Source organism: Hyla sarda, chromosome 3 (assembly GCF_029499605.1).
Source record: "Hyla sarda isolate aHylSar1 chromosome 3, aHylSar1.hap1, whole genome shotgun sequence".
NCBI classification, from domain to species: domain Eukaryota; kingdom Metazoa; phylum Chordata; class Amphibia; order Anura; family Hylidae; genus Hyla; species Hyla sarda.
The window spans coordinates 21,891,670-21,919,446 of NC_079191.1; the positions used below are offsets into that span (position 1 = coordinate 21,891,670).

General features: G+C 43.1%; 12 non-coding genes across 12 annotated transcripts; all 12 read right to left on the reverse strand.

Annotated features, from left to right (window-relative positions):
* Positions 1 to 15,641: 15,641 nt before the first annotated feature.
* TRNAR-UCU (transfer RNA arginine (anticodon UCU)) lies at positions 15,642 to 15,727 on the reverse strand. Its single transcript is given in 2 exon segments — positions 15,642 to 15,677; positions 15,691 to 15,727. It is a non-coding gene; the product is annotated as a tRNA-Arg (tRNA).
* A 657-nt stretch (positions 15,728 to 16,384) lies between these two features.
* TRNAR-UCU (transfer RNA arginine (anticodon UCU)) lies at positions 16,385 to 16,470 on the reverse strand. Its single transcript is given in 2 exon segments — positions 16,385 to 16,420; positions 16,434 to 16,470. It is a non-coding gene; the product is annotated as a tRNA-Arg (tRNA).
* Positions 16,471 to 17,127: 657 nt separating this feature from the next.
* TRNAR-UCU (transfer RNA arginine (anticodon UCU)) lies at positions 17,128 to 17,213 on the reverse strand. The gene is given in 2 exon segments: positions 17,128 to 17,163; positions 17,177 to 17,213. It is a non-coding gene; the product is annotated as a tRNA-Arg (tRNA).
* Positions 17,214 to 18,610: 1,397 nt separating this feature from the next.
* Positions 18,611 to 18,696, reverse strand: TRNAR-UCU (transfer RNA arginine (anticodon UCU)). The gene is given in 2 exon segments: positions 18,611 to 18,646; positions 18,660 to 18,696. It is a non-coding gene; the product is annotated as a tRNA-Arg (tRNA).
* A 657-nt stretch (positions 18,697 to 19,353) lies between these two features.
* On the reverse strand, positions 19,354 to 19,439 carry TRNAR-UCU (transfer RNA arginine (anticodon UCU)). The gene is given in 2 exon segments: positions 19,354 to 19,389; positions 19,403 to 19,439. It is a non-coding gene; the product is annotated as a tRNA-Arg (tRNA).
* A 657-nt stretch (positions 19,440 to 20,096) lies between these two features.
* On the reverse strand, positions 20,097 to 20,182 carry TRNAR-UCU (transfer RNA arginine (anticodon UCU)). Its single transcript is given in 2 exon segments — positions 20,097 to 20,132; positions 20,146 to 20,182. It is a non-coding gene; the product is annotated as a tRNA-Arg (tRNA).
* Positions 20,183 to 21,579: 1,397 nt separating this feature from the next.
* TRNAR-UCU (transfer RNA arginine (anticodon UCU)) lies at positions 21,580 to 21,665 on the reverse strand. Its single transcript is given in 2 exon segments — positions 21,580 to 21,615; positions 21,629 to 21,665. It is a non-coding gene; the product is annotated as a tRNA-Arg (tRNA).
* A 1,843-nt stretch (positions 21,666 to 23,508) lies between these two features.
* On the reverse strand, positions 23,509 to 23,594 carry TRNAR-UCU (transfer RNA arginine (anticodon UCU)). The gene is given in 2 exon segments: positions 23,509 to 23,544; positions 23,558 to 23,594. It is a non-coding gene; the product is annotated as a tRNA-Arg (tRNA).
* A 654-nt stretch (positions 23,595 to 24,248) lies between these two features.
* On the reverse strand, positions 24,249 to 24,334 carry TRNAR-UCU (transfer RNA arginine (anticodon UCU)). The gene is given in 2 exon segments: positions 24,249 to 24,284; positions 24,298 to 24,334. It is a non-coding gene; the product is annotated as a tRNA-Arg (tRNA).
* A 657-nt stretch (positions 24,335 to 24,991) lies between these two features.
* On the reverse strand, positions 24,992 to 25,077 carry TRNAR-UCU (transfer RNA arginine (anticodon UCU)). Its single transcript is given in 2 exon segments — positions 24,992 to 25,027; positions 25,041 to 25,077. It is a non-coding gene; the product is annotated as a tRNA-Arg (tRNA).
* Positions 25,078 to 25,734: 657 nt separating this feature from the next.
* Positions 25,735 to 25,820, reverse strand: TRNAR-UCU (transfer RNA arginine (anticodon UCU)). Its single transcript is given in 2 exon segments — positions 25,735 to 25,770; positions 25,784 to 25,820. It is a non-coding gene; the product is annotated as a tRNA-Arg (tRNA).
* A 657-nt stretch (positions 25,821 to 26,477) lies between these two features.
* On the reverse strand, positions 26,478 to 26,563 carry TRNAR-UCU (transfer RNA arginine (anticodon UCU)). Its single transcript is given in 2 exon segments — positions 26,478 to 26,513; positions 26,527 to 26,563. It is a non-coding gene; the product is annotated as a tRNA-Arg (tRNA).
* Between the last annotated feature and the right edge of the window lie 1,214 nt (positions 26,564 to 27,777).

Genomic DNA, 27,777 nt, shown 5'->3' on the forward strand with positions numbered 1-27,777 from the left:
ATTTACGCACGCGGCGATACCAAATATGTCTATAAAAAATGTTTTTTACGCTTTTTGGGGGTAAAATAGGAAAAAACGGACGTTTTACTTTTTTATTGGGGGAGGGGATTTTTCACTTTTTTTATACTTTTACTTTTACATTTTTTTACATTTTTTTTTACACTTGAATAGCCCCCATAGGGGACTATTCATAGCAATACCATGATTGCTAATACTGATCTGTTATATGTATAGGACATAGAACAGATCAGTATTATCGGTCATCTCCTGCTCTGGTCTGCTCGATCATAGACCAGAGCACGAGACGCTGGGAGCCGCACGGAGGAAGGAGAGGGGACCTCCGTGCGGCGTTATGAATGATCGGATCCCCGCAGCAGCGCTGCGGGCGATCCGATCGTTCATTTTAATCGCGAACTGCAGCAGATGCCGGGATCTGTATTGATCCCGGCACCTGAGGGGTTAATGGCGGACGCCCGCGAGATCGCGGGCGTCGGCCATTGCCGGCGGGTCCCTGGCTGCGATCAGCAGCCGGGATCAGCCGCGCATGACACGGGCATCGCTCCGATGCCCGCGGTTATGCTTAGGACGTAAATGTACGTCCTGGTGCGTTAAGTACCACCTCACCAGGACGTACATTTACGTCCTGCGTCCTTAAGGGGTTAAAGGCGTCTTCCGCTTGAGGAGGCCATGACTTAGGATTGGCATTCTTTTTGGTTAAAGCCACGATAGGAGCCACAATGGTAGAAAAATGTGGAATAAATTGTCTGTAATAATTGGCGAACCCCAAAAAACTTTGGATAGCACGGAGTCCGGAGGGGCGTGGCCAATCTAAGACGGCAGAGAGTTTGTCTGGATCCATTTGTAGTCCCTGGCCAGAGACCAAGTATCCTAGGAAAGGAAGAGATTGACATTCAAACAGACATTTCTCCATTTTGGCATAAAGTTGATTGTCACGAAGTCTCTGAAGAACCATGCGGACATGCTGGCGGTGTTCTTCTAGGTTGGCAGAAAAAATCAGGATATCGTCCAGATACACAACAACACAGGAATATAAGAGATCACGAAAAATTTCATTAACAAAGTCTTGGAAGACGGCAGGGGCGTTGCACAGGCCAAAGGGCATGACCAGATACTCAAAGTGTCCATCTCTAGTGTTAAATGCCGTTTTCCATTCATCCCCCTCTCTGATGCGGATGAGATTATAAGCACCTCTTAAGTCCAGTTTGGTAAAGATGTGGGCACCTTGGAGGCGATCAAAGAGTTCAGAGATGAGAGGTAGGGGGTAGCGGTTCTTTACCGTGATTTTATTAAGACCGCGGTAGTCAATGCAAGGACGTAGGGAGCCATCTTTTTTGGACACAAAGAAAAATCCGTCTCCGGCAGGAGAGGAGGATTTGCGGATAAAGCCCTTTTTTAAATTTTCCTGGATGTACTCAGACATAGCAAGAGTCTCTGGGGCAGAGAGAGGATAAATTCTGCCCCGGGGTGGAGTAGTGCCCGGGAGGAGGTCAATAGGACAGTCATAAGGCCTGTGAGGAGGTAGAGTCTCAGCTTGTTTTTTGCAAAAAACATCCGCAAAGTCCATATAGGCCTTAGGGAGACCTGTTACAGGGGGAACCACAGGGTCACGGCAAGGAGAACTGGGAACCGGTTTAAGGCAGTCCTTGAAACAAGAGGAACCCCAACTCTTGATCTCCCCAGTGGACCAATCCAGGGTTGGGGAATGGTGTTGAAGCCAGGATAGTCCGAGGAGAATTTCGGAAGTGCAATTGGGGAGGACCAAAAACTCAATTTTCTCGTGATGAGGTCCGATGCACATTAGGAGGGGCTCCGTGCGGAAACGTATGGTACAGTCCAATCTTTCATTGTTAACACAATTGATGTAGAGGGGTCTGGCGAGACTGGTCACCGGGATGTTGAACCTGTTGATGAGAGAGGCCAAAATAAAATTTCCTGCAGATCCGGAATCCAAGAAGGCCATAGTAGAGAAGGAGAAGGTAGAGGCAGATATCCGCACAGGCACAGTAAGACGTGGAGAAGCAGAGTTGACATCAAGGACTGTCTCATCTTTGTGCGGAGTCAGCGTACGTCTTTCCAGGCGGGGAGGACGGATAGGACAATCCTTCAGGAAGTGTTCGGTACCGGCACAGTACAGGCAGAGATTCTCCATGCGGCGTCGTGTCCTCTCTTGAGGTGTCAGGTGAGACCGGTCGACCTGCATAGCCTCCACGGCGGGAGGCACAGGAACGGATTGCAGGGGACCAGAGGAGAGAGGAGCCGGGGAGAAAAAACGCCTCGTGCGAACAAAGTCCATATCCTGGCGGAGCTCCTGACGCCTTTCGGAAAAACGCATGTCAATGCGAGTGGCTAGATGAATGAGTTCATGTAGGTTAGCAGGGATTTCTCGTGCGGCCAGAACATCTTTAATGTTGCTGGATAGGCCTTTTTTAAAGGTCGCGCAGAGGGCCTCATTATTCCAGGATAGTTCAGAAGCAAGAGTACGGAATTGTACGGCGTACTCGCCAACGGAAGAATTACCCTGGACCAGGTTCAACAGGGCAGTCTCAGCAGAAGAGGCTCGGGCAGGTTCCTCAAAGACACTTCGAATTTCCGAGAAGAAGGAGTGTACAGAGGCAGTGACGGGGTCATTGCGGTCCCAGAGCGGTGTGGCCCATGACAGAGCTTTTCCAGACAGAAGGCTGACTACGAAAGCCACCTTAGACCTTTCAGTAGGAAACTGGTCCGACATCATCTCCAAGTGCAGGGAACATTGAGAAAGAAAGCCACGGCAAAACTTAGAGTCCCCATCAAATTTATCCGGCAAGGATAGTCGTAGGCCTGAAGCGGCCACTCGCTGCGGAGGAGGTGCAGGAGCTGGCGGAGGAGATGATTGCTGAAGCTGTGGTAGTAGCTGCTGTAGCATCACGGTCAGTTGAGACAGCTGGTGGCCTTGTTGCGCTATCTGTTGTGACTGCTGGGCGACCACCGTGGTGAGGTCGGCGACAACTGGCAGAGGGACTTCAGCGGGATCCATGGCCGGATCTACTGTCACGATGCCGGCTGGCAGGAGGTGGATCCTCTGTGCCAGAGAGGGATTGGCGTGGACCGTGCTAGTGGACCGGTTCTAAGTCACTACTGGTTTTCACCAGAGCCCGCCGCAAAGCGGGATGGTCTTGCTGCGGCGGTAGTGACCAGGTCGTATTCACTAGCAACGGCTCAACCTCTCTGACTGCTGAAGATAGGCGCGGTACAAGGGAGTAGACAGAAGCAAGGTCGGACGTAGCAGAAGGTCGGGGCAGGCAGCAAGGATCGTAGTCAGGGGCAACGGCAGGAGGTCTGGAACACAGGCTAGGAACACACAAGGAAACGCTTTCACTGGCACAATGGCAACAAGATCCGGCGAGGGAGTGCAGGGGAAGTGAGGTATACATAGGGAGTGCACAGGTGAACACACTAATTAGAACCACTTGCGCCAATCAGCGGCGCAGTGGCCCTTTAAATCGCAGAGACCCGGCGCGCGCGCGCCCTAGGGAGCGGGGCCGCGCGCGCCGGGACAGGACCGACGGAGAGCGAGTCAGGTACGGGAGCCGGGGTGCGCATCGCGAGCGGGCGCCACCCGCATCGCGAATCGCATCCCGGCTGGAGGCGGTATCGCAGCGCACCGGGTCAGTGGATCTGACCGGAGTGCTGCAGTAGCGAGAGTGTAGCGAGCGCTCCGGGGAGGAGCGGGGACCCGGAGCGCTCGGCGTAACAAGGTGTCACCTGTAAGGAGGTCCCTGTGTAAGTAATTACTTCCTCTAGGCAGTAGCAGCCTCCTATAAGTAAGGGGTAACTCCCTGTGGATAAATCCCATTGTAGATATTAGCCTCCTGTATGTAGTTGCTGTCCTCTATATAGTTGCAGCCCCTCGTATATAGTAGTAACAACCCCCCACATATAGTAGTAGCACCCCCCCACACATATAGAAGTAGCAGCCCCCTTTCAGATAGTAGTAGCAGCAGCAGGCCCCACTAGGTAGCAGTAGTAGAAGAAGCCCCCTTTAGGTAGTAGTAGCAGCAGCAGCAGTAGTATCAGTAACTATCATACTTAAACATATCATACATCCACACACATCTTTAATACACACATCTATCATACATACACACACCTATCATACATACACACATTTAAACATCACATATACATCATACATACATGCACACATCATACATACATACATACATCTATCATACACACATCATACATACATACATTTAAAATACATACACCCCTATATCATATACATACAAATACATACACCCCTATATCATATCCATTATTCACACATTTATCATACATACACACATTCATACATCATTCATACATACTCGCATCCCACATACATACATCAATTTATCATATGCAAATCATACATAAACACATACATACATGCATCAATCTATCATACACACATACCTACACACATCATACATGCACCATACATACACACATCATGCATATAAACATGTATCATGCGTACACACATCATACATACTCACACATCACACATACACACATTATATATATACATCCATTTAAAATACACACACCCTTCCATATCATACATACATCATACACACATCTATCATACATACATACATCATGCAGACATGCACACATCATACATCTATCATAAACACATTACACCTTACACACATCACACACACACACATCATATATTCATCCATTACAAATACATATATCCCATACAGAAGATTGCAGGGGGTTCCAGCTGTTTGACCACCAATTTATCTCTTATCCCGTGAATAGGGTATCAGTGTCTAAAAGTTCAGTTCCCTGCTCTCCATTATGTACTACCGATGTAATGATCCTTATTGGCTTGTGCCCTGTGTTCCCTAGCTTGAAGCAGCATCCAATTACAGCCAAGAGCTGACCGGGACACAGGACATAAGCCAATAATGGTAACCCCCTTCTGTAAAACCACGTTAGGATCAAAATTTTGTAGCATCATGCAACATTGAGAAGTTCGGCCCCTTTTGCCCTTCGCCCTTAGGAAACCCTTTTTTTTCTCAGTCCTCACACCCATGGCTCTAGCCCAATGTCTATTGGAGACCTAGCAACCTCCCCATCTATGGAGTCCAGGCCTTGATGGATCAGAGTTGTCTTGGTGGCATGAAAGGACCTGCTATAATATTAGGTTTTAATGCCGCAGTTACATGGACACACTGTTGTGTTGAGCTCGGGCAGGAGAGTGCTCTTTCTGATGAACGTTCCTGGAGTGCTGTTGTCTCCTGTCAGTCGCTACCTAATGCTGAAATATTTACGACCCATTTTCCACTGGGCTGCAGCACCGGGTTGCGGTTTGTTATGTCTGCATCAGACATAGCTCAGGGGGAACAACGGCCAAAAAGTCTGACCAAGAATGAAAACCACAACACATAGTCACGTGGACAGCAAAACAGCACTCCAACCTCAGCTTGTTCCTGAAGCACCTTTGTCATCTTCTCTATGCCAATATAGTATGTCAAATATTCTACCAATTAATGAAATTTTAAAGGAGAACTCCAACCAAAATGAACACAGGATAGGTGATAGGGGGCTGATCACAGGGAAGTCCGACCACTGGGACCCCTCGCAATCTTCGAAATGGGACCAGGCTCTCACTGAGGAGTACGTGTCGTCTACCAGTATACAGAACACACTCCATTCATTTCTATGGGACCACTGGAGATGTCTGAGTGTTGTAGTCGGGTCTCTTCGGCACTCCCATTGAAGTGAGCCGGATCCCGTTCTGGAGATCACAGGAGGTGGTCGAAGCGGTCGGTTCCCCCACAATTAGCTACTTATTCACAGGATACTGGATAACTTAGTGTTGGCTGGAGTTCTCCTTTAACCCTTTCACGAACAGCTTCATACATCTATGGAAAGGGAAGGGAACCCTAACTGTACGGTGTCATACAGAACAGGAGCAAGAGCAGTTTAGACTGGAAATCATACCAGTTTTGGCTGTTTAACCCCTTAGATACTGCAACTTATAGCGACCATGGCATCTAAGTGGAAGAATATGCTTAATTACCCTGTAATGCTGCCACATGAGAAATGGAGTATAACATGCTCACCACTGATATCATTGGGCTGTTAATCGTTGGCATGTATATGTCAAGTCCTCCACAGATCTTTTCATTCCCTAAGCTAGGTAACTCTTATCCATGTATATCTGTGAAGTGACTTGGAAAAAAGTGTAAACAACCAATATTTTATTCATTGGTTTGATTTTAACATAAGTGAAATAAAATGACTCAAGTGAAAGAAAATCCATTCTACTAAACTGTATAGTTCAATTCAAACCACCCAACTCCAAAAAAGTTCAAAAGAAAAAAATATATAGCGGTGTTACGCTACCCTCTAATGGACTAAAGTGGAACTGCAAATACATCTATCCTAAAAATGCTATCTCAATGTGTTAATGGCGATAATACATCAGTGTTTCTCAACCAGGGTGCCTTCAACTTTTGCAAAACTACAACTCCCTGAATGCTCAGACATCCTACAGCCATTGCGCCACAGAGCCAAAAGCCTAGAGTTCACAAGCCTCTACATGTACTTTTATTATGGAGGAAAAGGTCCCAATCTGTGTCACTCTTTGTTTATAAATCTCAAGAATTAGTTTTCTTTTTATTCTACAACCTTTGAATCACTGCCTCTCACTAGAAGTCCAATGCGCTATCCATTGCGCCACAGAGCCACATATTCTCATGTTGGATGCAATAAAAGTCTTCCGAAATATCGACAACACAGGGTTGTTCTTCTAGTCCATACTAATATTTAATCCTTAGTGAGATTTTAACTCAAGACCAGTGCTTTGAACCCTTAACTTTAAAAAAGGACACAGAGCCGTACGTTTTCTAACTGAATACAATTTAACCCCTTAACCCCTTCCCGCAGAATGTCATATATAAACGCCGGGTTCTGCAGTGCGTTCGCGCATCCCGGCGTTTATAAATGACATTCAGTTAACCCGGCGATGCGCAGCATCGCACGGGTTAACTGGCAGAAGTCCCGCTGTTTCCAGCAGGGGACAACTTCTGCTTCACCCCCAGGACCATCCATTGAATGTCCTGGTCAGCGATCACTGTGATTGGTCCCTGTGGACCAATCACAGTGATCTGGGGTGAAAGTTGAGATCCCCCGCACTGCCCGCCCCTGGAAGTCGGGCAGAACGGGGGACGATGGCTGCGGGGACCTGCGGCATAGGGGGGGGGGAACATCAGGGGACCGGCGGACTTACCTGGCGGGACCGAGGAGCACTGCGGGACCGGCCACGTGGGCGAGCAGCGACGGGACCGGCAGGTAAGTATATGGTCCTTCCTTGCTGCTTCTAGGAGTCTGAAAACTACAACTCCCAGCATGCCTAGACAGCCTTTGGCTGTCTGGGCATGCTGGGAGTTGTAGTTTTGCAACATCTGGAGGGCCCCAGTTTGGAGACCATTGTATAATGGTCTCCAATCTGTGCTCTTCCAGCTGTTGCAAAACTACAACTCCCAGCATGCACTGACTGTCCAGGCATGCTGGGAGTTTTAGTTCAGCAACATCTGGCCCTTCAGATGTTGCCGAACTACAACTCCCAGCATGCCCTTCAGCTGTCTGGGCATGCTGGGAGTTGTAGTTTTGCAACAACTGGAGACACACTGGTTGGGAAACATTGTTTCTAACTCAGTGTTTCCTAACCTGTGTGCATCCAGCTGTTGCAAAACTATAACTCCCAGCATGCACTAACAGACCATGCATGCTGGGAGTTGTAGTTTTGCAACATCTGGAGGGCCCCAGTTTGGAGACCATTGTATAATGGTCTCCAATCTGTGCTCTTCCAGCTGTTGCAAAACTACAACTCCCAGTATGCACTGACTGTCCAGGCATGCTGGGAGTTTTAGTTCAGCAACATCTGGCCCTTCAGATGTTGCCGAACTACAACTCCCAGCATGCCCTTCAGCTGTCTGGGCATGCTGGGAGTTGTAGTTTTGCAACAACTGGAGACACACTGGTTGGGAAACATTGTCTGTTTCTAACTCAGTGTTTCCTAACCTGTGTGCCTCCAGCTGTTGCAAAACTATAACTCCCAGCATGCACTAACAGACCATGCATGCTGGGAGTTGTGGTTTTGCAACATCTGGTGCACCCCCCCCCCCCCTGTGAATGTGCAGGGTACATTCACATGGGCGAGGCTTTTACAGTGGGTTTCTCGCATCTTGAGATGCAGCAAATTTTGCACCGGGAAACTCGCTGTAATCCCCCGCTCATGTGACTGTACCCTAAAAACACTACACTACACTAACACAAAATAAAATAAAAAGTTAAAAACACTACATATACACATACCCCTACACAGCCCCCCTCCCCCAATAAGAACGTTCGGTACGCCACTGTTTCCAAAGCAGAGCCTCCAGCTGTTGAAAAACAACAACTCCCAGTATTGCTGGACAGCCGTTGACTGTCCACGCATGCTGGGAGTTTTGCAACAGCTGGAGGCACCCTGTTTGGGAATCACTGGCGTAGAATACCCCTATGTCCACCCCTATGCAAATCCCTAATTTAGGCCTCAAATGCGCATGGCGCTCTCTCACTTTGGAGCCCGGTCTATTTCAAGGCAACAGTTTAAGGCCACATATGGGGTATCGCCGTACTCGGGAGAAATTGTGTTACAAGGTTTGGGGGGCTTTTTCTTCTTTAACCCTTCATCAAAAGGAAATGTTGGGGTCTACACCAGAATGTTAGTGTAAAATTTTTTTTATTTTTTACACTAACATGCTGATGTTGCCCTATACTTTACATTTTCACAAGAGGTAAAAGGGAAAAAAGCCCCCCAAAATTTGTAACGCAATGTCTCCCGACTACAGAAATACCCCATATGTGAGCGCAAAGTGCTCTGGGGGCGCACAACAAGGCCCAGAAGGGAGAGCGCACCATGTACATTTGAGGTGATTTGCACAGGGGTGGCTGATTGTTACAGCGGTTTTGACAAACGCAAAAAAAACAAAACCCCACACGGAACGACACCCCTCACGGAATGTAATGAGGGGTGCAGTGAGAATTTACCCCCCACAGGTGTCTGACGGATCTTTGGAACAGTGGTCTGTGAAAATGAAAACTTGTACAGCCCACTGTTCCAAAGATCTGTCAGACACCAGTGGGGGGCAAATGCTCACTGTATCCCTTGTTATGTTCCTCAAGGGGTCTCTTTATTTCGGGTATTTCCTGCTATTAACCCTTGCAAAAATGTGAAATTTGGGGGGAAACACACATTTTAGTGGAAATTTTTTTTTTTTTTTTTACATATGCAAAAGTCGTGAAACGCCTGTGGGGTAATAAGGCTCACTTTATTCCTTATTACATTCCTCAAGGGGTCTAGTTTCCAAAATGGTATGCCATGTGTTTTTTTTTTGCTGTTCTGGCACCATAGGGGCTTCCTAAATGCGACATGCCCCCCGAGCAAAATTTGCTCTCAAAAAGCCAAATATGACTCCTCTTCTGAGCATTGTAGTTCGCCCATAGTGCACTTCAGGTCAACTTATGGGATACCTCCATACTCAGAAGAGAAGGGGTTACTAATATTGGGGGGTATTTCCTGCTATTAACCCTTGGAAAAATGTGAAATTTGGGGGGAAACACACATTTTAGTGAAAAAAAAATAATTTTTTTTTACATATGCAAAAGTCGTGAAACACCTGTGGGGTATTAAGGCTCACTTTATTCCTTGTTATGTTCCTCAAGGGGTCTAGTTTCCAAAATGGTATGCCATGTGTTTTTTTTTTTGCTGTTCTGGCATCATAGGGGCTTCCTAAATGCAACATGCCCCCCAAAAACCATTTCACAAAAACGTACTCTCCAAAATCCCCATGTCGCTCTTTCGCTTCTGAGCCCTCTACTGCGCCCGCCGAACACTTTACATAGACATATGAGGTATGTGCTTACTCGAGAGAAATCGGGCTACAAATATAAGTATAAATTTTATCCTTTTACCCCTTGTAAAAATTCAAAAATTGGGTCTACAAGAACATGCGAGTGTAAAAAAATGAAGATTGTGAATTTTCTCCTTCACTTTGCTTCTATTCCTGTGAAACACCTAAAGGGTTAAAATGATGACTGAATGTCATTTTGAATACTTTGGGGGAGGGGGGTGTGCAGTTTTTATAATGGGGTCTTTTCCTTCAAATCCACTTCAAACCTGAACTGGTCCCTGAAAAATAGTGAGTTTGAAAATTTTGTGAAAAATTGGAAAATTGCTGCTGAACTTTGAAGCCCTCTGGTGTCTTCCAAAAGTAAAAACTCGTCACTTTTATGATGCAGACATAAAGTAGACATATTGTATATGTGAATAAAAATTTTTTTTATTTGTAATATACATTTTCCTTACAAGCAGAGAGCTTCAAAGTTAGAAAAATGCAAAATTTTCAAATTTTTCATCAAATTTTAGGATTTTTCACAAGGAAAGGATGCAAGTTACCACAAAAATTTACCACCATGTTAAAGTAGAATATGTCACGAAAAAACAATCTCGGAATCAGAATGATAACTAAAAGCATTCCAGAGTTATTAATGTTTAAAGTGACAGTGGTCAGATGTGCAAAAAACGCTCTGGTCCTTAAGGCCAAAATGGGCTTGGTCCTGAAGGGGTTAAGGACTCAGCGTTTTTCTGTTTTTGCATTTTAATTTTTTCCTCATCACCTTCTAAAAATCATAACGCTTTCAATTTTTCACATAAAAATCCATATGATGGCTTATTTTTTGTGTCACCAATTCTACTTTGCAGTGACATTAGTCATTTTACCAAAAAATCCACGGCGAAATGGAAAAAAAATCATTGTGCGACAAATTTGAAGAAAAAATTTCATTTTGTAAATTTTGGGGGCTTCCGTTTCTACGCAGTGCATTTTTTGGTCAACATTACACCTAATGTTTATTCTGTAGGTCCATACGGTTAAAATGATACCCTACTTGTATAGATTTCATTTTGTCGCACTTCTGAAAAAAATCATAACTACATGCAGGAAAATTTGTACGTTTAAAATTGTCATTTTCTGACCCCTGTAACTTTTAAATTTTTCCACATACGGGCTGGTATGAGGGCTCATCTTTTGCGTTGTGTTCTGAAGTTTTTATTGGTACCATTTTTGTGTTGATCAGACTTTTTGATCGCTTTGTATTCATTTTTTTATGATATAAAAAGTGACCAAAAATACGCAAATTTGGACTTTGGAATTTTTTTGCCATTGACCGTGTGGTTTAATTAATAATACAATTTTATAGTTCGGACATTTACGCACGCGGTGATACCACATATGTTAATTTTTATTTACACAGTTTTTTTTATGGCAAAAAGGGAGGTGATTCAAACTTTTATTAGGGAAGGGATTAAATGACCTTTGTTAACTTTTTTTTCACTTTTTTTGTGCAGTGCTATAGCTCCCATAGGGGGCTATAACACTGCACACACTGATCTCTTATGCTGATCCCTGCAAAGCCATAGCTTTGCACGGATCAGCGAGATAGGGGTTCGATTGCTCAAGCCTGTGGCTAAGGCTTGGAGCAATCAAACCCCGATCGGACGTGGCGGAGACAGGTAAGGTGACCCCGTTTTTCACACCGGGACTGGGCTCAGGGCGTACAGGTACTTCGAAAGGTCAACAACGCTAAGATGTTCTACTAGTCCATTCTAGTATTTGAGTCCTAGGAAAAGTTTACATCAAGACCAGTGCTCTGTAGCCTTAACTTTGTAGCCTGGTTTTGCAAAGTCTTTTTTTTTTTTTCCTGTGTTCCGAAATATCAACAACACTGGGTTTTTCTACTAGTCCATACTAATAATTAAGCCTTAGTGAGGTTTTAACTGAAGACCAGACCTTAACCCTTAAGCTAAGCATATAGAAAATGATTTTCTGTCACATTTGAAACAAAAAAGACGACTCTGGAGGGACTTGAACCCACAACCTTTGAATCACTGCTCTTCGCCAGGGGTCCAATGAAATGACAATCCTACAGTACAGGACAGCATCAGCAGACATTTGTTACTTCATCAGTTTTTCCTTAGCCGTTTTATTCTTTTGCTTGTTCTAAGGATGCCTAAGACTGAACGACACAAAACTCTGGTGGGACTCAAACCCACAACCTTTGAATCACTGCCTCTCACTAGAAGTCCAATGCGCTATCCATTGCACCACAGAGCCACATGTTCTCACAATGGATGCAATAAAAGTCTTTTGAAATGTCGACAACACTGGGTTTTTCTTCTAGTCCATACTAATATTTAATCCTTAGTGAGGTTTTAACTCAAGACCAGTGCTTTGAACCCTTAACTTTAAAAATAGGACACAGAGCCGTACGTTTTCTAACTGGATGCAATTTAAGTCCTCCGAAAGGTCAACAACGCTAAAATGTTCTACTAGTCCATTCTAGTATTTGAGCCCTAGGAAAGTTTTACCTCAAGACCAGTGCTCTGTAGCCTTAACTTTGTAGCCTGGTTTTGCCAAGTCTATTCTTTTTCTTTTCTGAAATATCAACAACACTGGGTTGTTCTACTAGTCCATACTAACAATTAAGCCTTAGTGAGGTTTTAACTGAAGACCAGTGCTCTTCACCCTTAAGCCAAGCATATAGAAAATGATTTTCTGTCACATTTGAAACAAAAAAATCATCTCTGGTGGGACTCGAACCCACAACCTTTGAATCAGTACTCTTTGCTAGAAGTCCAATGAAATGTCGGTCCTACTGCACAGGACAGCATCAGCAGACCTTTGTTACTTCATCAGTTTTTCCTTAGCCATTTCATTATTTTTTGCCTGTTCTAAGGAATCCTAAGACTTACAACACAAAACTCAACTCTGGTGGGACTCGAGCCCACAACCTTTGAATCACTGCCTCTCACTAGAAGTCCAATGCACTATCCATTGTGCCCCAGAGCCACACGTTCTCATGTAGGATGCAATAAAAGTCTTTCGTTTTTCCTCTAGTCCATACTAATATTTTTCCTCTAGTCCATACTAATATTTAATCCTTAGTGAGGTTTTAACTCAAGACCAGTGCTTTGAACTAGAGGTGCACCAAAATGGAAATTTCAGAACCGAAACAAAACCGAAATAAAAAAAAATGTCCGGCCGAAAACGATACCGAAACCGAAAATTACTTCTCCCCGTCTTCTGGTAAAATGCAGCGCTCCGCTCATTAGATTCCCCCACATTAGATTGCCAGCTCCCCCACATTAGGTCGGGAGTTCCCCCACATTAATAGGCAGCTCCCCCACATTAGTAGGCAGCTCCCCCACAATAGTAGGCAGCTCCCCCACAATAGTAGGCAGCTCTCCCACATTAGGTCATCATTTCCCCCACAATAGTAGGCAGCTCCCCCCAACAATATTAGGCAGCTCCCCCATAATAGTAGGCAGTTCCCCCACAATAGTAGGCAGTTCCCCCACAATATTAGGCAGCTCCCCACAACAATATTAGGCAGCTCCCCACAACAATATTAGGCACCCCCCCCACATTTGTAGGCAGCTCCCCCCACATTTGTAGGCAGCTCCCCCACATTTGTAGGCAGCTCCCCCCCCCCCCCACAATAGTAGGCAGCCCCCCCCAACAATATTAGGCAGCTCCCCCCCCCAACAATATTAGGCAGCTCCCCCCAACAATATTAGGCAGCTCCCCCCCCACAATATTAGGCAGCTCCCCCACATTTGTAGGCAGCTCCCCCCAACAATATTAGGCAGCTCCCCCCCACAATATTAGGCAGCACCCCCCATAATATTAGGCAGCTCCCCCACACAATATTAGGCAGCTCCCCCACACAATATTAGGCAGCTCCCCCACATTTGTAGGCAGCTCCCCCCCAACAATATTAGGCAGCTGCCCCCCAACAATATTAGGCAGCTCCCCCACAATAGTAGGCAACTTCCCCCCACCCCACAGACATACAGCTTCAAGCCATATACAGTGTATGGCTGGAGGCTGTATGTCTGTACTGCTGCCCCCACAGTGATCCGGTCACCGCTCCTCCGGCCTTGGGTCACATCTACTGCTATGGCCTATGGACCATAGCAGTAGGTGCCGGGACCGGAGGAGCGGTGACCGGAACACTGAAGAAGATGACGCGGTCACTTACCAGGCCCCGGCCGGCGTGCGTTCTCCTGCGACGATCCTGCGGTCCTCCCGCGTCTCTATGGTTGTACGCACGGGATGTCAGTGACGTCCCTTGCGTACGACCATAGAGGCGGAGAAGCGAAGGACTGAAGGAGGATCGCAGGAGGACGCAGGGGAATGGTGAGTGACCGGCGGACATCCTTATGTCCCGAAAATATTTTTCGGGACACAGAGATGTTCGGGATAGGAATACTTCTTTTTATGTGCCCGGGCCGGCTCCCGTGTGTGGCTGCAGGTGGGGGCCGACCAGAGCATATAAAAACTAATACGGTATACTATAAACCAGGGGGCCTCCAGCTGTTGTGAAACTACAACTCCCAGCATGCCCGGACAGACTTTGCCGGTCCGAGCATGCTGGGAGTTGTAGTTTCACAACAGCTGGAGGCCCCCTGGTTTATAGTATACCATATTCGTTTTTATATGCTCTGGTCGGCCCCCGCCTGCAGCCACACACGGGAGCCGGCCTGGGCACATAAAAAGAAGTATTCCTATCCCGGAGAGCGCCCACCCCAGATGTTGTGCCCGGCAACCCCTGCAACCCCCACGAGTGCCTCTGCCACAGGCAGTGTTTGCAACTTGTGCTGTGGGCGGGTAGGGGAGGTGGGTCATTATCGGCAAATTTTTTGTTGTTTCTGCATTTCCCCGAAACAGCTATTTTGGCCGATATGTATCGGCCACCGATATATCGGTGCATCCCTACTTTGAACCCTTAACTTTAAAAAAGGACACAGAGCCGTACGTTTTCTAACTGGATACAATGCAAGTCCTCCAAAGGTCAACAACGCTAAGATGTTCTACTAGTCCATTCTAGTATTTGAGCCCTAGGAAAGTTTTACCTCAAGACCAGTGCTCTGTAGCCTTAACTTTGTAGCCTGGTTTTGCCAAGTCTGTTTTAGTTTTATTTTCTTGTCTTCCGAAATATCAACAACACTGGGTTGTTCTACTAGTCCATACTAATAATTAAGCCTTAGTGAGGTTTTAACTGAAGACCAGTGCTCTTAACCCTTAAGCCAAGCATATAGAAAGTGATTTTCTGTCACATTTGAAACAAAAAAAATCTCTGGTGGGACTTGAACCCACAACCTTTGAATCACTACTCTTTGCCAGGAGTCCATTGAAATGACAATCCTACTGTACAGGACAGCATCAGTGCACCTTTGTTACTTCATCAGTTTTTCCTAATAATTAAGCCTTAGTGAGGTTTTAACTGAAGACCAGTGCTCTTAACCCAAGCGTATAGAAAATGATTTTCTGTCACATTTGAAACAAAATAAATCTCTGGTGGGACTCGAACCCACAACCTTTGAATCACTACTCTTTGCCAGGAGTCCAATGAAATGACAATCCTACTGTACAGGACAGCATCAGCGCACCTTTGTTACTTCATCAGTTTTTCCTTAGCCATTTCATTCTTTTTTGCCTGTTCTAAGGAGGCCTAAGACTTAACGACACAAAACTCGACTCCGGTGGGACTCGAACCCACAACCTTTGAATCACTGTCTCTCACTAGAAGTCTAATGCGCTATCCATTGCGCCACAGAGCCACACATTGTCATGTTGGATGCAATAAAAGTCTTTCGAAATGTCGACAACACTGGATTTTTCCTCTAGTTCATACTAATATTTAATCCTTAGTGAGGTTTTAACTCAAGACCAGTGCTTTGAACCCTTAACTTTAAAAAAGGACACAGAGCCGTACGTTTTCTAACTGGATACAATTCAAGTCCTCCGACAGGTCAACAACGCTAAGATGTTCTACTAGTCCATTCTAGTATTTGAGCGCTAGGAAAGTTTTACCTCAAGACCAGTGCTCTGTAGCCTTAACTTTGTAGCCTGATTTTGCCAAGTCTGTTTTATTTTTATTTTCTTGTTTTCCGAAACATCAACAGCACTGGGTTGTTCTACTAGTCCATACTAACAATTAAGCCTTAGTGAGGTTTTAACTGAAGACCAGTGCTCTTAACCCTTAAGCCAAGCATATAGAAAATGATTTTCTGTCACATTTGAAACAAAAAAAAGCTCTGGTGGGACTCGAACCCACAACCTTTGAATCACTACTCTTCGCCAGGAGTCCAATGAAATGACAATCCAACTCTACAGGACAGCATTAGCAAACCTTTGTTACTTCATCAGTTTTTCCTTAGCCATTTCATTATTTTTTGCCTGTTCTAAGGAGGCCTAAGACTTAACGACACAAAACTCGACTCTGGTGGGACTCGAACCCACAACCTTTGAATCACTGCCTCTCACTAGAAGTCCAATGCGCTATCCATTGCGCCACAGAGCCACACGTTCTCATGTTGGATGCAATAAAAGTCTTTCGAAATGTCGACAACACTGGATTTTTCCTCTAGTCCATACTAATATTTAATCCTTAGTGAGGTTTTAACTCAAGACCAGTGCTTTGAACCCTTAACTTTAAAAAAGGACACAGAGCCGTACGTTTTCTAACTGAATACAATTCAAGTCCTCCGAAAGGTCAACAACGCTAAGATGTTCTACTAGTCCATTCTAGTATTTGAGCCCTAGGAAAGTTTTACCTCAAGACCAGTGCTCTGTAGCCTTAACTTTGTAGCCTGGTTTTGCCCAGTCTGTTTTAGTTTTATTTTCTTGTCTTCCGAAATATCAACAACACTGGGTTGTTCTACTAGTCCATACTAATAATTAAGCCTTAGTGAGGTTTTAACTGAAGACCAGTGCTCTTAACCCTTAAGCCAAGCATATAGAAAATGATTTTCTGTCACATTTGAAACAAAAAAAAGCTCAGGTGGGACTCGAACCCACAACCTTTGAATCACTACTCTTCGCCAGGAGTCCAATGAAATGAAAATCCTACTGTACAGGACAGCATTAGCAAACCTTTGTTACTTCATCAGTTTTTCCTTTGCCATTTCATTATTTTTTGCCTGTTCTAAGGAGGCCTAAAACTTAACGACACAAAACTCGACTCTGGTGGGACTTGAACCCACAACCTTTGAATCACTGCCTCTCACTAGAAGTCCAATGCGCTATCCATTGCACCACAGAGCCACATTTTCTCATGTTGGATGCAATAAAAGTCTTTCGAAATGTCGACAATACTGGATTTTTCCTCTAGTCCATACTAATATTTAATCCTTAGTGAGGTTTTAACTCAAGACCAGTGCTTTGAACCCTTAACTTTAAAAAAGGACACACAGCCGTACGTTTTCTAACTGGATACAATTCAAGTCCTCCGAAAGGTCAACAACGCTAAGATGTTCTACTAGTCCATTCTAGTATTTGAGCCCTAGGAAAGTTTTACCTCTGTTTTGCTCTGTAGCCTTAACTTTGTAGCCTGGTTTTGCCCAGTCTGTTTTAGTTTTATTTTCTTGTCTTCCGAAATATCAACAACACTGGGTTGTTCTACTAGTCCATACTAATAATTAAGCCTTAGTGAGGTTTTAACTGAAGACCAGTGCTCTTAACCCTTAAACCAAGTATATGGAAAATGATTTTCTGTCACATTTGAAACAAAATAAAGCTCTGGTGGGACTCGAACCCACAACCTTTGAATCACTACTCTTCGCCAGGAGTCCAATAAAATGACGATCCTACTTTACAGGACAGCATTAGCAAACCTTTGTTACTTCATCAGTTATTCCTTAGCCATTTCATTATTTTTTGCCTGTTCTAAGGAGGCCTAAGACTTAACGACACAAAACTCAACTCCGGTGGGACTTAAACCCACAACCTTTGAATCACTGCCTCTCGCTAGTAGTCCAATGCGCTATCCATTGCGCCATAGAGCCACACATTCTCATGTCGGATGCAATAAAAGTCTTTCGAAATGTCGACAACACTGGATTTTTCCTCTAGTCCATACTAATATTTAATCCTTAGTGAGGTTTTAACGCAAGACCAGTGCTTTGAACCCTTAACTTTAAAAAAGGACACAGAGCCGTACGTTTTCTAACTGGATACAATTCAAGTCCTCCGAAAGGTCAACAACGTTAAGATGTTCTACTAGTCCATTCTAGTATTTGAGCCCTAGGAAAGTTTTACCTCAAGAACAGTGTTCTGTAGCCTTAACTTTGTAGCCTGGTTTTGCCAAGTCTGTTTTATTTTTATTTTCTTGTCTTCCGAAATATCAACAACACTTGGTTGTTCTACTAGTCCATACCAATAATTAAGCCTTAGTGAGGTTTTAACTGAAGACCAGTGCTCTTAACCCTTAAGCCAAGCATATAGAAAATGATTTTCTGTCACATTTGAAACAAAAAAAAGCTCTGGTGGGACTCAAACCCACAACCTTTGAATCACTACTCTTTGCCAGGAGTCCAATGAAATGACAATCCTACTGTACAGGACAGCATTAGCAAACCTTTGTTACTTCATCAGTTTTTCCTTAGCCATTTCATTATTTTTTGCCTGTTCTAAGGAGGCCTAAGACTTAATGACACAAAACTTGACTCTGGTGGGACTCGAACCCACTACCTTTGAATCACTGCCTCTCACTAGAAGTCCAATGCGCTATCCATTGCGCCACAGAGCCACACGTTCTCATGTTGGATGCAATAAAAATCTTTCGAAATGTCGACAACACTGGATTTTTCCTCTAGTCCATACTAATATTTAATCCTTACTGAGGTTTTAATTCAAGACCAGTGCTTTGAACCCTTAACTTTAAAAAAGGACACAGAGCCGTACGTTTTCTAACTGGATACAATTCAAGTCCTCCGAAAGGTCAACAACGCTAAGATGTTCTACTAGTCCATTCTAGTATTTGAGCCCTAGGAAAGTTTTACCTCAAGACCAGTGCTCTGTAGCCTTAACTTTGTAGCCTGGTTTTGCCAAGTCTGTTTTAGTTTTATTTTCTTGTCTTCCGAAATATCAACAACACTGGGTTGTTCTACTAGTCCATACTAATAATTAAGCCTTAGTGAGGTTTTAACTGAAGACCAGTGCTCTTAACCCTTAAGCCAAGCATATAGAAAATGATTTTCTGTCACATTTGAAACAAAAAAAAGCTCTGGTGGGACTCGAACCCACAACCTTTGAATCACTACTCTTCGCCAGGAGTCCAATGAAATGACAATCCAACTCTACAGGACAGCATTAGCAAACCTTTGTTACTTCATCAGTTTTTCCTTAGCCATTTCATTATTTTTTGCCTGTTCTAAGGAGGCCTAAGACTTAACGACACAAAACTCGACTCTGGTGGGACTCGAACCCACAACCTTTGAATCACTGCCTCTCACTAGAAGTCCAATGCGCTATCCATTGCGCCACAGAGCCACACGTTCTCATGTTGGATGCAATAAAAGTCTTTCGAAATGTCGACAACACTGGATTTTTCCTCTAGTCCATACTAATATTTAATCCTTAGTGAGGTTTTAACTCAAGACCAGTGCTTTGAACCCTTAACTTTAAAAAAGGACACAGAGCCGTACGTTTTCTAACTGAATACAATTCAAGTCCTCCGAAAGGTCAACAACGCTAAGATGTTCTACTAGTCCATTCTAGTATTTGAGCCCTAGGAAAGTTTTACCTCAAGACCAGTGCTCTGTAGCCTTAACTTTGTAGCCTGGTTTTGCCCAGTCTGTTTTAGTTTTATTTTCTTGTCTTCCGAAATATCAACAACACTGGGTTGTTCTACTAGTCCATACTAATAATTAAGCCTTAGTGAGGTTTTAACTGAAGACCAGTGCTCTTAACCCTTAAGCCAAGCATATAGAAAATGATTTTCTGTCACATTTGAAACAAAAAAAAGCTCAGGTGGGACTCGAACCCACAACCTTTGAATCACTACTCTTCGCCAGGAGTCCAATGAAATGAAAATCCTACTGTACAGGACAGCATTAGCAAACCTTTGTTACTTCATCAGTTTTTCCTTTGCCATTTCATTATTTTTTGCCTGTTCTAAGGAGGCCTAAAACTTAACGACACAAAACTCGACTCTGGTGGGACTTGAACCCACAACCTTTGAATCACTGCCTCTCACTAGAAGTCCAATGCGCTATCCATTGCACCACAGAGCCACATTTTCTCATGTTGGATGCAATAAAAGTCTTTCGAAATGTCGACAATACTGGATTTTTCCTCTAGTCCATACTAATATTTAATCCTTAGTGAGGTTTTAACTCAAGACCAGTGCTTTGAACCCTTAACTTTAAAAAAGGACACACAGCCGTACGTTTTCTAACTGGATACAATTCAAGTCCTCCGAAAGGTCAACAACGCTAAGATGTTCTACTAGTCCATTCTAGTATTTGAGCCCTAGGAAAGTTTTACCTCTGTTTTGCTCTGTAGCCTTAACTTTGTAGCCTGGTTTTGCCCAGTCTGTTTTAGTTTTATTTTCTTGTCTTCCGAAATATCAACAACACTGGGTTGTTCTACTAGTCCATACTAATAATTAAGCCTTAGTGAGGTTTTAACTGAAGACCAGTGCTCTTAACCCTTAAACCAAGTATATGGAAAATGATTTTCTGTCACATTTGAAACAAAATAAAGCTCTGGTGGGACTCGAACCCACAACCTTTGAATCACTACTCTTCGCCAGGAGTCCAATAAAATGACGATCCTACTTTACAGGACAGCATTAGCAAACCTTTGTTACTTCATCAGTTATTCCTTAGCCATTTCATTATTTTTTGCCTGTTCTAAGGAGGCCTAAGACTTAACGACACAAAACTCAACTCCGGTGGGACTTAAACCCACAACCTTTGAATCACTGCCTCTCGCTAGTAGTCCAATGCGCTATCCATTGCGCCATAGAGCCACACATTCTCATGTCGGATGCAATAAAAGTCTTTCGAAATGTCGACAACACTGGATTTTTCCTCTAGTCCATACTAATATTTAATCCTTAGTGAGGTTTTAACGCAAGACCAGTGCTTTGAACCCTTAACTTTAAAAAAGGACACAGAGCCGTACGTTTTCTAACTGGATACAATTCAAGTCCTCCGAAAGGTCAACAACGTTAAGATGTTCTACTAGTCCATTCTAGTATTTGAGCCCTAGGAAAGTTTTACCTCAAGAACAGTGTTCTGTAGCCTTAACTTTGTAGCCTGGTTTTGCCAAGTCTGTTTTATTTTTATTTTCTTGTCTTCCGAAATATCAACAACACTTGGTTGTTCTACTAGTCCATACCAATAATTAAGCCTTAGTGAGGTTTTAACTGAAGACCAGTGCTCTTAACCCTTAAGCCAAGCATATAGAAAATGATTTTCTGTCACATTTGAAACAAAAAAAAGCTCTGGTGGGACTCAAACCCACAACCTTTGAATCACTACTCTTTGCCAGGAGTCCAATGAAATGACAATCCTACTGTACAGGACAGCATTAGCAAACCTTTGTTACTTCATCAGTTTTTCCTTAGCCATTTCATTATTTTTTGCCTGTTCTAAGGAGGCCTAAGACTTAATGACACAAAACTTGACTCTGGTGGGACTCGAACCCACTACCTTTGAATCACTGCCTCTCACTAGAAGTCCAATGCGCTATCCATTGCGCCACAGAGCCACACGTTCTCATGTTGGATGCAATAAAAATCTTTCGAAATGTCGACAACACTGGATTTTTCCTCTAGTCCATACTAATATTTAATCCTTACTGAGGTTTTAATTCAAGACCAGTGCTTTGAACCCTTAACTTTAAAAAAGGACACAGAGCCGTACGTTTTCTAACTGGATACAATTCAAGTCCTCCGAAAGGTCAACAACGCTAAGATGTTCTACTAGTCCATTCTAGTATTTGAGCCCTAGGAAAGTTTTACCTCAAGACCAGTGCTCTGTAGCCTTAACTTTGTAGCCTGGTTTTGCCAAGTCTGTTTTAGTTTTATTTTCTTGTCTTCCGAAATATCAACAACACTGGGTTGTTCTACTAGTCCATACTAATAATTAAGCCTTAGTGAGGTTTTAACTGAAGACCAGTGCTCTTAACCCTTAAGCCAAGCATATAGAAAATGATTTTCTGTCACATTTGAAACCAAAAAAAGCTCTGGTGGGACTCGAACCCACAACTTTTGAATCACTACTCTTCGCCAGGAGTCCAATGAAATGACAATCCTACTGTAAAGGACAGCATTAGCAAACCTTTGTTATTTCATCAGTTTTTCCTTAGCCATTTCATTATTTTTTGCCTGTTCTAAGGAGGCCTAAGACTTAACGACACAAAACTCAACTCTGTTGGGACTCGCACCCACAACCTTTGAATCACTGCCTCTCACTAAAAGTCCAACGCGCTATCCAATGCGCCACAGAGCCACACGTTCTCATGTTGGATGCAATATGTCTTTCGAAATGTCGACAATACTGGATTTTTCCTCTAGTCCATACTAATATTTAATCCTTAGTGAGGTTTTAACTGAAGATCAGTGCTTTGAACCCTTAACTTTAAAAAAGGACACAGAGACGTACGTTTTCTAACTGGATGCAATTCAAGTCCTCCGAAAGGTCAACAACGCTAAGATGTTCTACTAGTCCATTCTAGTATATGAGCCCTAGGAAAGTTTAACCTCAAGACCAGTGCTCTGTAGCCTTAACTTTGTAGCCTGATTTTGCCAAGTCTGTTTTAGTTTTATTTTCTTGTCTTCCGAAATATCAACAACACTGGGTTGTTCTACTAGTCCATACTAATAATTAAGCCTTAGTGAGGTTTTAACTGAAGACCAGTGCTCTTAACCCTTAAGCCAAGCATATAGAAAATGATTTTCTGTCACATTTGAAACAAAAAAAAGCTCTGGTGGGACTCGAACCCACAACCTTTGAATCACTGCTCTTCGCCAGGAGTCCAATGAAATGACGATCCTACTGTAAAGGACAGAATCAGCAGACCTTTGTTACTTCATCAATTTTTCCTTAGCCATTTCCTTCTTTTTTGCCTGTTCTAAGGTGGCCTGAGACTTAATGACACAAAACTAGACTCTGGTGGGACTCGAACCCACAACCTTTAATTACTGCCTCACACTAGAAGTCCAATGTGCTATCCATTGCGCCACAGAGCCACACATTCTCTTGTTGGATGCAATAAAAGTCTTTCGAAATGTCGACAACACTGGATTTTTCCTCTAGTCCATACTAATATTTAATCCTTAGTGAGGTTTTAACTCAAGACCAGTGCTCTTAACCCTTAAGCCAAGCATATAGAAAATGATTTTCTGTCACATTTGAAACAAAAAAAAGCTGTCGTGGGACTCGAACCCACAACCTTTGAATCACTGCTCTTCGCCAGGAGTACAATGAAATGACAATCCTACTCTACAGGACAGCATTAGCAAACCTTTGTTACTTCATCAGTTATTCCTTAGCCATTTCATTATTTTTTGCCTGTTCTAAGGAGGCCTAAGACTTAACGACACAAAACTCGACTCTGGTGGGACTCGAACCCACAACCTTTGAATCACTGTCTCTCACTAGAAGTCCAATGCGCTATCCATTGCGCCACAGAGCCACACATTCTCATGTTGGATGCAATAAAAGTCTTTGGAAATGTCGACAACACTGGATTTTTCCTCTAGTCCATACTAATATTTAATCCTTAGTGAGGTTTTAACTCAAGACCAGTGCTTTGAACCCTTAACTTTAAAAAATGACACACAGCCGTATGTTTTCTAACTGAATACAATTCAAGTCCTCCGAAAGGTCAACAACGCTAAGATGTTCTACTAGTCCATTCTAGTATTTGAGCCCTAGGAAAGTTTTACCTCTGTTTTGCTCTGTAGCCTTAACTTTGTAGCCTGGTTTTGCCCAGTCTGTTTTAGTTTTATTTTCTTGTCTTCCGAAATATCAACAACACTGGGTTGTTCTACTAGTCCATACTAATAATTAAGCCTTAGTGAGGATTTAACTGAAGACCAGTGCTCTTAACCCTTAAGCCAAGTATATGGAAAATGATTTTCTGTCACATTTGAAACAAAATAAAGCTCTGGTGGGACTCGAACCCACAACCTTTGAATCACTACTCTTCGCCAGGAGTCCAATAAAATGACGATCCTACTTTACAGGACAGCATTAGCAAACCTTTGTTACTTCATCAGTTATTCCTTAGCCATTTCATTATTTTTTGCCTGTTCTAAGGAGGCCTAAGACTTAACGACACAAAACTCAACTCCGGTGGGACTTGAACCCACAACCTTTGAATCACTGCCTCTCGCTAGAAGTCCAATGCGCTATCCATTGCGCCATAGAGCCACACATTCTCATGTCGGATGCAATAAAAGTCTTTCGAAATGTCGACAACACTGGATTTTTCCTCTAGTCCATACTAATATTTAATCCTTAGTGAGGTTTTAACTCAAGACCAGTGCTTTGAACCCTTAACTTTTAAAAAGGACACAGAGCCGTACGTTTTCTAACTGGATACAATTCAAGTCCTCCGAAAGGTCAACAACGCTAAGATGTTCTACTAGTCCATTCTAGTATTTGAGCCCTAGGAAAGTATTACCTCAAGAACAGTGTTCTGTAGCCTTAACTTTGTAGCCTGGTTTTGCCAAGTCTGTTTTAGTTTTATTTTCTTGTCTTCCGAAATATCAACAACACTTGGTTGTTCTACTAGTCCATACTAATAATTAAGCATTAGTGAGGTTTTAACTGAAGACCAGTGCTCTTAACCCTTAAGCCAAGCATATAGAAAATGATTTTCTGTCACATTTGAAACAAAAAAAAGCTCTGGTGGGACTCGAACCCACAACCTTTGAATCACTACTCTTCGCCAGGAGTCCAATGAAATGACAATCCTACTGTACAGGACAGCATGAGCAAACCTTTGTTACTTCATCAGTTTTTCCTTAGCCATTTCATTATTTTTTGCCTGTTCTAAGGAGGCCTAAGACTTAATGACACAAAACTTGACTCTGGTGGGACTCGAACCCACTACCTTTGAATCACTGCCTCTCACTAGAAGTCCAATGCGCTATCCATTGCGCCACAGAGCCACACGTTCTCATGTTGGATGCAATAAAAATCTTTCGAAATGTCGACAACACTGGATTTTTCCTCTAGTCCATACTAATATTTAATCCTTACTGAGGTTTTAATTCAAGACCAGTGCTTTGAACCCTTAACTTTAAAAAAGGACACAGAGCCGTCCGTTTTCTAACTGGATACAATTCAAGTCCTCCGAAAGGTCAACAACGCTAAGATGTTCTACTAGTTCATTCTAGTATTTGAGCCCTAGGAAAGTTTTACCTCAAGACCAGTGCTCTGTAGCCTTAACTTTGTAGCCTGGTTTTGCCAAGTCTGTTTTAGTTTTATTTTCTTGTCTTCCGAAATATCAACAACACTGGGTTGTTCTACTAGTCCATACTAACAATTAAGCCTTAGTGAGGTTTTCACTGAAGACCAGTGCTCTTAACCCTTAAGCCAAGCATATAGAAAATGATTTTCTGTCACATTTGAAACAAAAAAAATCTCTGGTGGAACTTGAACCCACAACCTTTGAATCACTACTCTTCGCCAGGAGTCCAATGAAATGACGATCCTACTGTAAAGGACAGTATCAGCAGACCTTTGTTACTTCATCAATTTTTCCTTAGCCATTTCATTCTTTTTTGCCTGTTCTAAGGTGGCTTAAGACTTAATGACACAAAACTCGACTCTGGTGGGACTTGAACCCACAACCTTTGAATCATTGCCTCTTACTAGAAGTCCAATGCGCTATCCATTGCGCCACAGAGCCACACGTTCTCATGTTGGATGCAATAAAAGTCTTTCGAAATGTCGACAACACTGGATTTTTCCTCTAGTCCATACTAATATTTATTCCTTAGTGAGGTTTTAACTAAAGACCAGTGCTTTGAACCCTTAACTTTAAAATAGGACACAGAGCCATACGTTTTCTAACTGGATACAATTCAAGTCCTCTGAAAGGTCAACAACGCTAAGATGTTCAACTAGTCCATTCTAGTATTTGAGCCCTAGGAAAGTTTAACCTCAAGACCAGTGCTCTGTAGCCTTAACTTTGTAGCCTGATTTTGCCAAGTCTGTTTTAGTTTTATTTTATTGTCTTCCGAAATATCAACAACACTGGGTTGTTCTACTAGTCCATACTAACAATTAAGCCTTAGTGAGTTTTTAACTGAAGACCAGTGCTCTTAACCCTTAAGCCAAGCATATAGAAAATGATTTTCTGTCACATTTGAAACAAAAAAAAGCTCTGGTGGGACTCGAACCCACAACCTTTGAATCACTACTCTTCGCCAGGAGTCCAATGAAATGACAATCCTACTGTACAGGACAGCATTAGCAAACCTTTGTTACTTCATCAGTTTTTCCTTAGCCATTTCATTATTTTTTGCCTGTTCTAAGGAGGCCTAGGACTTAACGACACAAAACACGACTCTGGTGGGACTCGAACCCACAACCTTTGAATCACTGCCTCTCACTAGAAGTCCAATGCGCTATCCATTGCGCCACAGAGCCACATGTTCTCATGTTGGATGCAATAAAAGTCTTTCGAAATGTCGACAACACTGGATTTTTCCTCTAGTCCATACTAATATTTATTCCTTAGTGAGGTTTTAACTAAAGACCAGTGCTTTGAACCCTTAACTTTAAAATAGGACACAGAGCCATACGTTTTCTAACTGGATACAATTCAAGTCCTCTGAAAGGTCAACAACGCTAAGATGTTCAACTAGTCCATTCTAGTATTTGAGCCCTAGGAAAGTTTAACCTCAAGACCAGTGCTCTGTAGCCTTAACTTTGTAGCCTGATTTTGCCAAGTCTGTTTTAGTTTTATTTTCTTGTCTTCCGAAATATCAACAACACTGGGTTGTTCTACTAGTCCATACTAACAATTAAGCCTTAGTGAGGTTTTAACTGAAGACCAGTGCTCTTAACCCTTAAGCCAAGCATATAGAAAATGATTTTCTGTCACATTTGAAACAAAAAAAAGCTCTGGTGGGACTCGAACCCACAACTTTTGAATCACTACTCTTCGCCAGGAGTCCAATGAAATGACAATCCTACTGTACAGGACAGCATTAGCAAACCTTTGTTACTTCATCAGTTTTTCCTTAGCCATTTCATTCTTTTTTGCCTGTTCTAAGGTGGCTTAAGACTTAATGACACAAAACTCGACTCTGGTGGGACTCGAACCCACAACCTTTGAATCACTGCCTCTCACTAGAAGTCCAATTCAATATACATTGCGCCACAGAGCCACACGTTCTCATGTTGGATGCAATAAAAGTCTTTCGAAATGTCGACAACACTGGATTTTTCCTCTAGTCCATACTAATATTTAATCCTTAGTGAGGTTTTAACTCAAGACCAGTGCTTTGAACCCTTAACTTTAAAAAAGGACACAGAGCCGTACGTTTTCTAACTGGATACAATTCAAGTCCTCCGAAAGGTCAACAACGCTAAGATGTTCTACTAGTCCATTCTAGTATTTGAGCCCTAGGAAAGTCCATTCTAGTATTTGAGCCCTAGGAAAGTTTTACCTCAAGACCAGTGCTCTGTAGCCTTAACTTTGTAGCCTGGTTTTGCCAAGTCTGTTTTATTTTTATTTTCTTGTCTTCCGAAATATCAACAACACTGGGTTGTTCTACTAGTCCATACTAATAATTAAGCCTTAGTGAGGTTTTAACAGAAGACCAGTGCTCTTAACCCTTAAGCAAAGCCTACAGAAA